General features: G+C 36.8%; 1 pseudogene across 1 annotated transcript; it reads right to left on the reverse strand.

Annotated features, from left to right (window-relative positions):
* Nucleotides 1-5,626: 5,626 nt before the first annotated feature.
* On the reverse strand, nt 5,627-11,080 carry LOC306658681 (AT-rich interactive domain-containing protein 4B-like; annotated as a pseudogene). Its single transcript has one exon. The product of its transcript is annotated as an AT-rich interactive domain-containing protein 4B-like (transcript).
* Between the last annotated feature and the right edge of the window lie 624 nt (nt 11,081-11,704).

Genomic DNA, 11,704 nt, shown 5'->3' on the forward strand with positions numbered 1-11,704 from the left:
CATATATATACATATATATGCATATATATGAAATACATGTTTATAAATATAGAAATAATTGTTTTAGGGAAAAATAAGAATACCTCAATTGGTGGGAATTCAGTAATCCTGAAAAGATAAGTTATTGATAGAATTCAGTATTTTAAAATTATGATTAACTTGATCTTTTAAAAAATATGCCAGTTAAACTAGGTGCTTGCCTTTGTGTCTATGGAATTGATTGCTTTTACTCACTTTTAGTGAAATATATAATTATGATGTTAAATTGTAATTCCATTAAAATATGTGGAGAGTATTTGTGAGATTAACATTTTCCCTCTCTGTAGTATTAAATTACAAGCTTTCCAAAGAAGTTTTCACTTCTACCTGTGAGCAACATCTGGTGTATGATACTAACTGGCTGATCCTATTTCACTTTTGTATAAATTGTTTCAAAGAGACCAGGACAATCAAAAAAGTAAATAGTCAATGTTACTGCATAAAGGAGAAAAAATAAATGAAAATGTGTATTTTCTGGATATTTAAGCTTTGTTATGAAATCTAAGTGAAATATGATAATATGTAATTGTCATATGTTACAAAAATCATAACAGACTAGCATGGAAATTCCAAATTGAGAGATTGTTTTTTTACTGCTCTGGAATAGATTTATCCTCCTCTCTAAATTTTTTCTATCATCATTTTTCTTTCCCATCATTTTATTGAATGTTAAAAAGTTATATTTTTAACATGAATTCTTCTGTAAATTTACACAATGTTTGAGTCTGGTAAATATCTTTAGTTGCTTTAACCCAGATAAACTGAACCATTTACAAACCACTTTATGTTGATATACAGATACCCTATATGAATATTTGATTTTTGTTGGTATAGACACTTTATTCCCCACTCCAAAAAAAAAAAAAAAAAAAAAAAAAAAAAAAAGCTTAAGAGAAATTCTTAAGCTTTGTACTCTTGAAAGTGTTGTATGTGGTCTCAGGCTTTTAACAGCTTCTATTAGGTGCTTCTAATAAAGTTGTTTAATCTCTGAGATTCATTTCCCTCATATTTAATATGAAAACGATGATCTTACAATATACATTAACAAATTTATGTCATAGGAATGGCACTGTAATTTCTTTTATCATTTTATCCCTCCCTAAATTGAACTATCTTGATTTGTGGAAACAGTTATGACTTAGGATGTCTCTGGGGTCTTTCAAAATAACTATACTCACTTTATGTATTTCTTTTAGATTATTTAAACCTATCGCCTTCCCTTACCTGTTTTTCCTGTTATCCTTTCCTTCTTATGAATCTTCCTTCATCCCACCAAATAGATGAGAAAGTTATGTTTTCTAAATGAAAGCATCTCATTCCCTGTTATTTTAAAGAATCTCATTTCTGTTTAAATAGTTATTGGAAGTTTTACTATTGACACAAATTGCATAAATAGGCTCTTGTGGATACTATGGTATATTTAAAAATATCACTAATCTCTGAGTTCTTCCCTCATCCCTTTTTAGTCTGCATATATGGGCCATATCCAGCAACTTAAGATATTTTGATGTTCTGGGGACAAGGGACTCTACCCTGTATTTGGCATTTTCTGGATGTTTACTGTTCTCTGCTGCATAATGACAAATCTAGGAACCTTTCTCAAAGATGACAGAAGAGGTGGCAGAAAAGAATCCACTGCTGAAGCACATAGTCTAAGCAATTTCTTTTGCTTGTTAAGCTACAAACACCCACATTCTGGGGATCAGAGGATAAAACTCTTTAGATATACTTAACAAAGATACAAAAACCTCTGGTACTGGACATTCCACAGGTAGGTGAGGGTAAGCCAGTCTTACTTATGCATGCATTTCACACCTAGATCAGTAGGCCATGACCCATCAATTCATTGAGAAGGAGTCATTTGCAGGGTTTCTCTTATGGTTTCAAATGATTTGCTCTACAAAGGTCTCAGACCTTGCCTACCAGTCAAGAGGAAGGACAGTACATGTATGCTAGTAATTGTCTCTTTCTCTTTCCTTCAAATCACTAACTTTGCATCGAGGGAGAGAGCCTTCACTACACTCCAAGTTTTTTCAGGAGTCTTGTCTTTTCATTTCTAGCAGGTAGAAACTTCATAACCTAATATGGCTGGAATTTTGTGGAATTAACTAGATTTTAAATTTAGTATTTCAACTATTAACATAAAATCTTGGTTTTAAAAAACTCTGTCATCTCCCTAAAAGCAGTCAACTTAGTTAACTGAATAGTAACCTCTTTATTCTAGGGTTACATTCCTTCTTCTTGGGATGGTAGTAATCATAACTCAGCCTTGGAGCATAAGGCTTTAGAATTTGTGAAATGAAGAGTAAACATATAGAGTCACTGTGTTATTTGCAAGATACTGAACAATTTTGCAAGTATAAAATGATATTGAAGAAGTTACTTCCTTAGCTTTCTGTGTATATAACTCAATGGATAATAAAAATGCTTGAAATTAAAATTAGTACATGTTAGGTGTGCATGTTTGATGTGGTAGCATTGTTCAATGGAGAAAGCTCAAATAAGACATACGTAATCTGCTTTCTCATTTGTTTTTGCTGTGCAGTCATCTTTAAGAGAAATCCTCTGCTAAAATTAATAGCTGATGATTACATAAAATACTTAAAAAGTTTTAATATGGGTTCATGGAAAGAAAATCCCTGTCTCCCAACTATAAGTAAAATTTTGTTTGCTAATTCCAGTCTCCTATCAATTCTGCTGCATGTAACATTAATGTGGCAATAAATTGGTAGCTCCATCTGATTTAATTGCATTTTACTTTTATGGTAAGTCCATACACACAATGAAAAATATTATTCTCCTTCCAAAAACTAACCTGAAAATGATTTTGGTCAGCAGTATCTTAGAAGGTTGAGTTGGAAAGGAACAGAATGATGAATTCTGATGAATTTTGATGCAGGGAGCAATTATATATACAGTTATATGTTGCATGGTAAGCCAGCAATTTTGTCAGCCCCATTCGTGTTTCATTAACATTTCCCACATATTATTGAAACACAAGGATTTATTCAACAGGCATTAAAACCGTGTTAAAAGAGAAGAAAAATATTCTGCCTGCTATTGCTCATTACTTAGAGAGACAGCAAAATATTCTAGCACATTAAATGAATAAATTGCTATCTTTGTCAATCAAACAACATAATCTCTGGAATGAATTTAGTTGTATTCATGTATGTCATGTAAGAAGGGCAAACACATTTCTCTGACCTCTGAAACTACAGAGTACAATTGCCTAGTGCTGGTGGCACTATTTCATGATAGAAAAGGTTTAGGATAGGTATAGAACAACATCTGTCTAAGACTGATGAAATTTGAAAAAATTACCTGGTCTTGATCTTCAGCCAATACCAGCACTCCTTTCCTTGATTTCTTACTGTGTGCCAATCACTGTCATGTTTTATATTTTATTATTGAAATATCATAATTGACATCTTTATCGAGGCATATTATGGTAATTAAATGCACTGTTTTGATCAGCAGTTTCCTACTACATTACTGAAGTCCAGAACAAATTCCTCCTCTCTATTTTGTTCCCTTGTTGATCTCCTTTCTACCTAGCTATTCCCTGCCCTTCCCACTCTTTAGTGGTCAATATTCCCCTTCATTATATGAAAGTGACCATTTAATGAATACAAATGTGTGAGAACACTTAGGGTATGTCATTCTTTGTCTGACTTATTTCACTTAACATAATGATCTCTGGTAGCATACATATTTAGCCCACATTTTAATTGGATTGTTATTGTTTTTTGGCTTTGAAGTTTCTTGTATATATGGGATATTAATCCCTTATCAGATGAATAGTATGCAACTACTTTCTCCCATTTTGTAGGTCGTCTGTTCGCCCTGTTGATTATTTTCTCTGCTGCATAGATGTTTCTTAGTTTGATGTAGTTCCACTTGCCAATGTTTTCTTTTGTTGCTTGTGAGTTTGGGATCTTCACTGCTCATACAATGACTTGAAGTGTTTCCCCTATGACTTCTTTAGTAATTTCATATTATGCCGGCAATTTTGAGTTGATTTTTGTGCATAGTAAAAAGGGACTGAGATTCATTATTTTGCATATGTATCCAATTTTACTAGCACCACTTATTGATGAGAGTATCCTTTCCCCACTGTATCCTCCTTGCACTTCTGTCAAAAACTCAGCTTTATGTACATGGGTTAATTTATGGACACCCTATTTTGTTTTATTGGACTATGTGTTATGGTTTGGATGTGATGTGCCCCCCAGAAGCTCACATGTGGACAATACAAGAAGGTTTGGAGGAGAAATGATTGGGTTGCAGCCTTAATCTAATCAGTAAATTGATCCCTGATGGTATTAAGTGAGTGGTAACTGGAGACAGGTGGAGTGTGTCTAGACGAAGTGGTTCATTGGGGCATGGTTAAGGGGTATATATTTTGTATCTGGAGAGTGGATTCTCTCTCTATGCTCCCTGATCACCACATAAGCTGTTTCCCTCTGCTCCACTCTTCTGCCATGATACCCTGCCTCATCTCAGCCCTGAGGAATGGAGTCTGCTGTCTACAGAATGTGACCTGTGAAATTGTGAGCCCCTGATAAACTTTTCCTCCTTTAAAATTGTTCTGGTCAGATTAGTCACAGCAGCGAAAAAGCTGACTACAATTCTATGTGTCTGTTTTTATGCTGGAATCACACGGTTTTTGTCACTATACCTTGGTGAGCTTTTTAGTATGTTTTGAACTCAGGTATCATGATGCATCCAGTTTTGTGTGTTGTTTTGCTTCTTTATTTGTACTAGTTTTTTTTTTTTTTTTTCTTTTTCTGAGTTTTTCTGAGTATTGCTTTGACTATTCTGGATCATTTTGGGTTCCATGTGAATTTTAGAATTTTTTAAAATCTATTTCAGTGAAGAAAGTCTTTGGCATTTTCATGGTCATTGCACTGAATGTGTAGATCACTTTAGGTAATATGATAATTTTAACAAATTAATTCTTCCAATTTATGAACAAGAAATACCTTTCATATTTGGTGTCCTTTAAAATGTCTTTTGTCAGGTTTTTTATATTTATTCATTGTAGAGGTTTTTCATTTCCTTTGTTAAATTTATTCCTAAATATTTTATGATTGTTCTGAATAGAATTGACATTTTTTTGGAACCAGGAATTAAACCCAGAGGCACTTATCCAATGAGCCACATCCCCAGTCCTTTTTTTTTTTTTTTTTTCCACAAACTATGGCATTTTATTTCAGAGCCTTTGCTTACATTTGTACAATATATTACATAATTCTTCATTGTTTGCAGATCCTAATATATACTTTATAGCTTTTATTCTATAAGCTTTTTCTTCAACATTTTGCTGTCAACAAATCTTTACAGTCCTGTACAAATCTGAGTAACTTGAAACCATTTTCAACAAAATTAGTTACTATAAGCACACAGTACAAGACTGAAAATGCTTTTCTTAGAAAAGTTGGATGTAAAGGATTAAGGATTCTGAGACGTTAGCATCTACAACAAAACGCTTCGAAATTCTCACGTCGTATTGCCAGAAAACAAATAAAACATGCCAGCCCCATTCAAAAAAAGTACACAGAACTACAATTAAAACAGTAAAACAGTCTGTACAGCAAAGTACTGTGTATTAACAGTGCCAGGTATTAAATAGCTTCAATGAACACATCCGCAATATACAAATGTCTTACAAAGGTGAAGAATTAAATACAAGTGCCAAACAGAACAGAGATTGGAATCATACAACAAAAAGTCAATACAAGTGAAAACAATTTTGCGTTCATTTTGGATTTTATACAAGGCATTTAATTTTATAGGCCTATCACCCCAATTAGCTATTTATATGTAAAATAACAACCATCTTTCTCAGACAGTTCATATAAACCTTGAACCATACTAATACAGTTTGTTCCTGAAGTCCTTTGTTGTAGCTCATAATAAAATAAGCAATACAAATGAATTATCTGTTTTTAAGGGAAAAGAAACATTTACAAGAAAACACAAAAATATAACTGTTATAATTCATTATGAATAAATATACACTTTGAACTGGCTAAGTACAATCTTTATACATTGTTTTAAGATTTAATACAGTTTATTAGCCATTTTCTTTTTTCACACAATGTATTATATCAAAATTAAAAAAAATACTGATTTATAGAAAAATGGCAAAGTACAGTAGTTCCATTCCAATTTGAAGGGGCATGAAAAGCCACTGCAAGACCTTTTAGCCAAATTCAAACCTGTAAACATCTTCAGTCTTTTTTGAGGAGAATCTTCAATATTTGGTTACCAGGACTGATGTCTAATATCCTGTTAACTGCAGGTTTTGAATTTATTACATGTGCTTGACTTATACAATTAAAGCCACCCTAAGGTGACTTGCTTTAAAAAACAATTAGCTTGTACAAATGAAAATAGGTTCATATTTTTCATAAATAAATGGAAAAATATCAAATGTTCCAGCTTTAACAAAATACGAGGGAATACATATACAGTAAGTTATCTTACATGTTCTGGCCCACCCCTTAACTATGCTTACTGTATTGTCTCTACAGGCAGTGAAAAGCCTTCATTTGCCACAGTGGAAGGCCTTCAAGTTACCAGACATGCAATTCCCAGACAAGTTGGAAACAATTATTGCTTGAGGAAAAGAGTTCATTGTACTTTTTCTTCATAAAAAAGTGCACTTAAGTGCCAAGTCAGCTTGTCAAGAAACAATTTTTAAATACAAAATAGTGCTTGTCTGATTTTTTTTTTTTTTTTTTTTTTTTTTTTTTGTGCCACTGTGCAGTATAAAAAAAGACGTGGCCCTCAACAGCCATTAAGTGCAAAGTGCTTTAGCAAGTCCTGCTGTCACCTGCCCTGCACTCAACTGACATTCCATTTTGTGATGCGCTGGACATCGATGGTTCAGCCAATGTTAACATTACAGCAGCTGTTATGGAACTGGATGAAGGGGAAGAAGAGGAAGAAGACGTAGCAGCACTTTCTCTCTCTTTCTTCTTTAAACGCTTTCTCCTCCGATCAATGGAAGCTACTTCAGATTTTAAAGACAGATAATGTTTTCTGATTTCTTGCAGTTTTTCTTGAAGAATTGTGATGCGTTCTGCACTTGTCATATTTTCTAGATCCGACATCTGAAAACTCCACTTGTAAACTTTGGGTAATCGATTACTAGGCTCCTTGAGATCAGGGTCCTTATCTCCATTCTTTCCACATTTTCCAGGAGACTGCATCCTTGCAGGAGATTTGGTACTATGAGACTTCATTCCAGTAGAGACTGATTTGACTGGCTGAGTCTTAGTTACACTTTTACCAGCTGAAAGTTCTTCACTATCACTACTGTTTGTGCCATTTCCCTTCTTTTTGTTGTTTACCACAGTTGTTTTATGGCTTCTTTTCTGCTTTTTTGATGAACTGCCTCCTCCCTGAGCATCTTTCACTCTTTTCTGACCTGTACAGGCTTTTCCAGTATGTTCGGTTCTGGCTGATTGCTACTGCTAGAGCTCACGCTAGCATCAAAGCCTGCAGGTGAGCTGTTCCCTTCGGAATGGAGGTCTTGCAGCTCTCCCCCAACACTCTCCACCTCAATTGTGCTGTCAGTTTCACTCTTGATACTTCGAATCTCTTCTTGATTTGGCGCCAAGGGCTCCGACACTGTGACAGAAGACTGATGCTGACTGGCTTCTGTAACAGTGACTGATGAAGGCGATTCTGGTGTAGTAGGAGGAGTATTGAGCACTGAGTTACTGCCACTACTTGGAAAGTCTGCTTTTCTGTCACTGACCTCTACTGCTTTTTCTTCAGTGGGCTTACTGTCGACACTGACTGGTGGTGGTTTTTCTAGCTCTACACTAGGTGAACAACTCTCCTCTTCAGCCACAGTCTGCAGTGACTCCTCTGCTGTTCCCTCTTCTGGGACAGGATGGGGTGGGGATGCTGCAGCTTCAGTATCAGAGTCTGAAAAAAGCTCCTTCAGTGTCTTTTTAGGCCACTGTCCCTGAATACTTGACCAGACATCTTTCCGATCTTTAGCTCTGCTGTTCTGAAGTCTTTCATCAGAGTTATTTAAAAGTTTTATTCTTTTTTCTGCTACTTCTGAAAATCCTGAATAGAAACCAGTTGTCCGCAGAGATTTTCTTTTTTCCTCCAAACCATTGTATTTCTTGGTTGGTGTCATCTTTGCTTTCGATTTTTCTTCATCATCTTCATCTGAAGAACTGTTGCTGCTGTTTTCTATGCAAAGTGATTCTTTGCTCTTGGCCCTCTCTTCCTTTTTACCAGGTGATCCAGTTTTGAAACACTCCTCTGTGTTGCAATACCTCCTTTTACCACGTTTTATTTGTGACTTTGAAGATTTATCGGTTATGTCCTTCTTGACTTCCTTTCTCTTTTTTGTGACTTCATCATCTTCTTCATAATCACTATCTTCTGATATTCCTTCTATATCTTTTCTTAATCTTTCTGGAGATTTGGATACTGGTTTAGATATTACCAAATCTGCATGGACTTTGCTTTCTTCCAGCAAAGACAAATTATTCTGTTCCTCTTTTGAAATAAGTTCATTTCTGGTGTGGGTCAAATGATCCCTCTTTGATTCCTCTTTGCCATTATTATCTATGTCCTGGGCACCTGCCTCATCTTCCTGCTCACTGTCTTCAGCAGAACTTTCAGTAGCTTTATTTTCTTCCGATGTTTTATCTTTGGCACATTTTTATCAGCAGGTCTTACTATTTTATCTGCTTTAATCCATTCATCATATCTCACATTCCATCCGCAGTAATGCACCAAGTAAAGGACCTCTCCACCTTCGACATCAGAATCTTTAATATTAGCTTCATACATTTTTTGATTTTTCCCTCGTCCATACCGCACTTGGACTTTCATGCCTGGTGGATAGCATTCAAACTCCTCTTCCTCATTGTTGTCATCATCTTCATCCTCTTCCTCTTCTTCTTCCTCCTCCTCCTCCTCCTCTTCTGCTTCTTCATCATCTTCCTCTTCCTCTTTATTCGTTTCATCTCCAGATTTTGCTTTTTCTTCTTCAGCTTTCTACCTTTATGCTGAGGGATTCATCTATTCTAGTTACATCAGTGTCTTTATCTTCCAGATTTTCATTTTCTTCTGTTTTTTTAATGTTAACTTCCTTTTCCTGATCAGATTGTGTAGGTATAGATTCTAATAAATTCTTTTTAGTTCCCAGGAGAGGGTTTAATATTTTCCTTTCTTTCAATGTCATCCTCAGTAGGCTTCTCTTCTTTTGGTATTACATTCCTCTCCTCTTCAATCTTCACTTCTCTGATATCTGTTTCATGTTCTTCCTTAACTTTCATTTCTTTTCCATCGTCACACTCTTTACATAGCTTGTTAAGAACTTTCTCTGGCAATGCCATCTGAAATTCAATATGAGCTGACCTGCAATACTCCTCAAAACCATACAAGTACTTTTTATAAGCACATTTAACATTGTATCCTGCAGCTGAATTTAAGACAGGGATTCCAAGATCCTGATAGACTTGTTTCCAAACAGCTCCACTTTCGATATTATCAAATCCTCCAAGTTTGTGCACAAGTCTAAATAATTTAAAGAGATTCAAATTTCGATAACCAAGTACAGGTCGTTTGTTAATTGGTGTACCTCTGTCCTCCATAAATTTGTATAACTGCTGAAGAAAGTTCTCCCTTTCTTCTGGAAATGGTTCTATTTCTTCCTCTTCTTCACTGCTATTATCCTCTTTTTCTTTTTCATCATCTTCTTCTTCCTCTTCTTCCTCTGCTTCACTGCTAGAGCTATCCTCTTTCAATTCAGTCTTCCAGTTAGCAGGAATAGTTCTACTTTTGTGAAATTCAAGTGCCTGATCAAAAGCTTGCTTTAATACAGCATCAGGCTTTGGTGCAGCGTCACTAGTAATCTCATGGACATCTTTTCTTGGCACTGAAGTAAATTTTCCATCTTTGAAAGATCGAACAAGAATATTATCTTTTTTCACAGCAATCTCATCACTACAATCAGGACAAACCACCAATGCTGGAAACCACAGTGTTTTCTTTTTATGCAAACTAACATAATCTACACACACAACTTTGCCAAGTAGTTCATCAATCTGTTTCCTATCATCCTCATCTTCATCACTGGAGGATGATGAAGACTCTTCCTCTGGTATATGATTAGATCTTCTTCCTCTATTTGTTTTCTTTCCTATGACTGGAGTGCCAAAATGCTCGGGATTGGTGAGTGGGAGCTGGTCTAATGTTTCACTTTCAGCAAAATGCCTTTCTCCCTTCAGGCACAGTGAAGACCGTCTCAGTGTCTTCTCATCACCATCATCAAAAACTACAGTATACCAACTTGCATCTGTTAATTTATTGATAACTGCTTCCTGATACACACCATCAAGATGCTTCACTTCCACAATAGCTCCTACCTTCAGTGGGCCCTTTATATGGTCATCCTGAACTTCCACTGTTGAAGAATCATGCCTAAATGTCACCTTGAATTTGACAAGTCTTTTTGCTGTTTTGATCTTCGCTTCACAAAAGGCTCCTCTGTATTTAGCACTCACATCAGTGCCCACCGTCAAATAGGGAGGCTCATCAAGGGCCTTCATGGCGACTCCGGGACCGCGACCCCCGCGACCACACCAGCGTCACCTGCACCTTCCGCGGAGGCGAGGTCCGAGCCGGCACGTCCAGAGTCGCGCTCCTCCTTCCCCCGACGCGGCAGGCCCGGAGCAGAGATGGGGAAGAAGGGCGGCGGGTCCAGCGGCGGCCGAGGCTGAGGCTCCGGCTCCTCCTCCTCCCGCAGCGGCGACTGGTACCTTTGTTTGGCGGCCGCTCGGGCTCCCTCGCTGGGGGGAGGGGGCCGACGAAAAATCCCTCCCGGACTGGGGGTCCGGGTCCCCGGGCGCGCCGCCCTCCAGAGGACGGCGGCGACGGACCCTCTGCGGCTCCCTCCGGGCAAAGGTCCAGGCGGCGGCCGTGAGGGCGGCAAGCTGGGCTCCAGAGACTCCTCAGCTCCGGCGCCTGAGCTCCTCACTCCGGACTCGACTGACGGGCAAACATCCCCAGTCCTTTTTTTGTATTTTATTTAGGGACAGGGTCTCACTGAATTGCTAAGAGCCTCGCTAAGCTGCTGAGGCTTGCTTTGAACTTGCAATCCTCCTGCCTCAGCCTTCCAAACCACTGGGATTACAGTAGTGTGCCAGTGTACCTGGCTCAGGATTAATTTCTTAATATCTTTTTTGGTAAGTCAATTATAATAAAATGTTTCTATTTCTCATATATTAACTTTGTGTTCTATAACTTTTCTGATTTGTTTATAAGTTCAAACACCTTTTTGAAGCAGTACATAGATGTTTATGTGTGAAATCATGTCACCTGGAAGCATGGATAATTTTCTACCTTCTGATTGATTCCCTTTATTTTCTTAACTAATTTTTCTTGATAAAATTTCCAGTAATATGTGGAAAACTGTTTTTCCACAGTCTTAGACAGAAAAATGTTTCCATTTTTTCCCCATTCTGTATGATATTAGCTGTCAGGTTTTCTGACATAGCCTTTAGTATTTTGAGTTAAGTTTCATCTATACATAATTTGCTGAAAGTTTATCATGAAGGCATGCTGAATTTTACTGAATGTTTGTTTTTCACATCTACCAAGATGATCATATGATTTTTGTTCT

The sequence above is a fragment of the Sciurus vulgaris genome (assembly GCF_902686455.1).
Source record: "Sciurus vulgaris genome assembly, chromosome: 4".
In the NCBI taxonomy this organism is placed as follows: domain Eukaryota; kingdom Metazoa; phylum Chordata; class Mammalia; order Rodentia; family Sciuridae; genus Sciurus; species Sciurus vulgaris.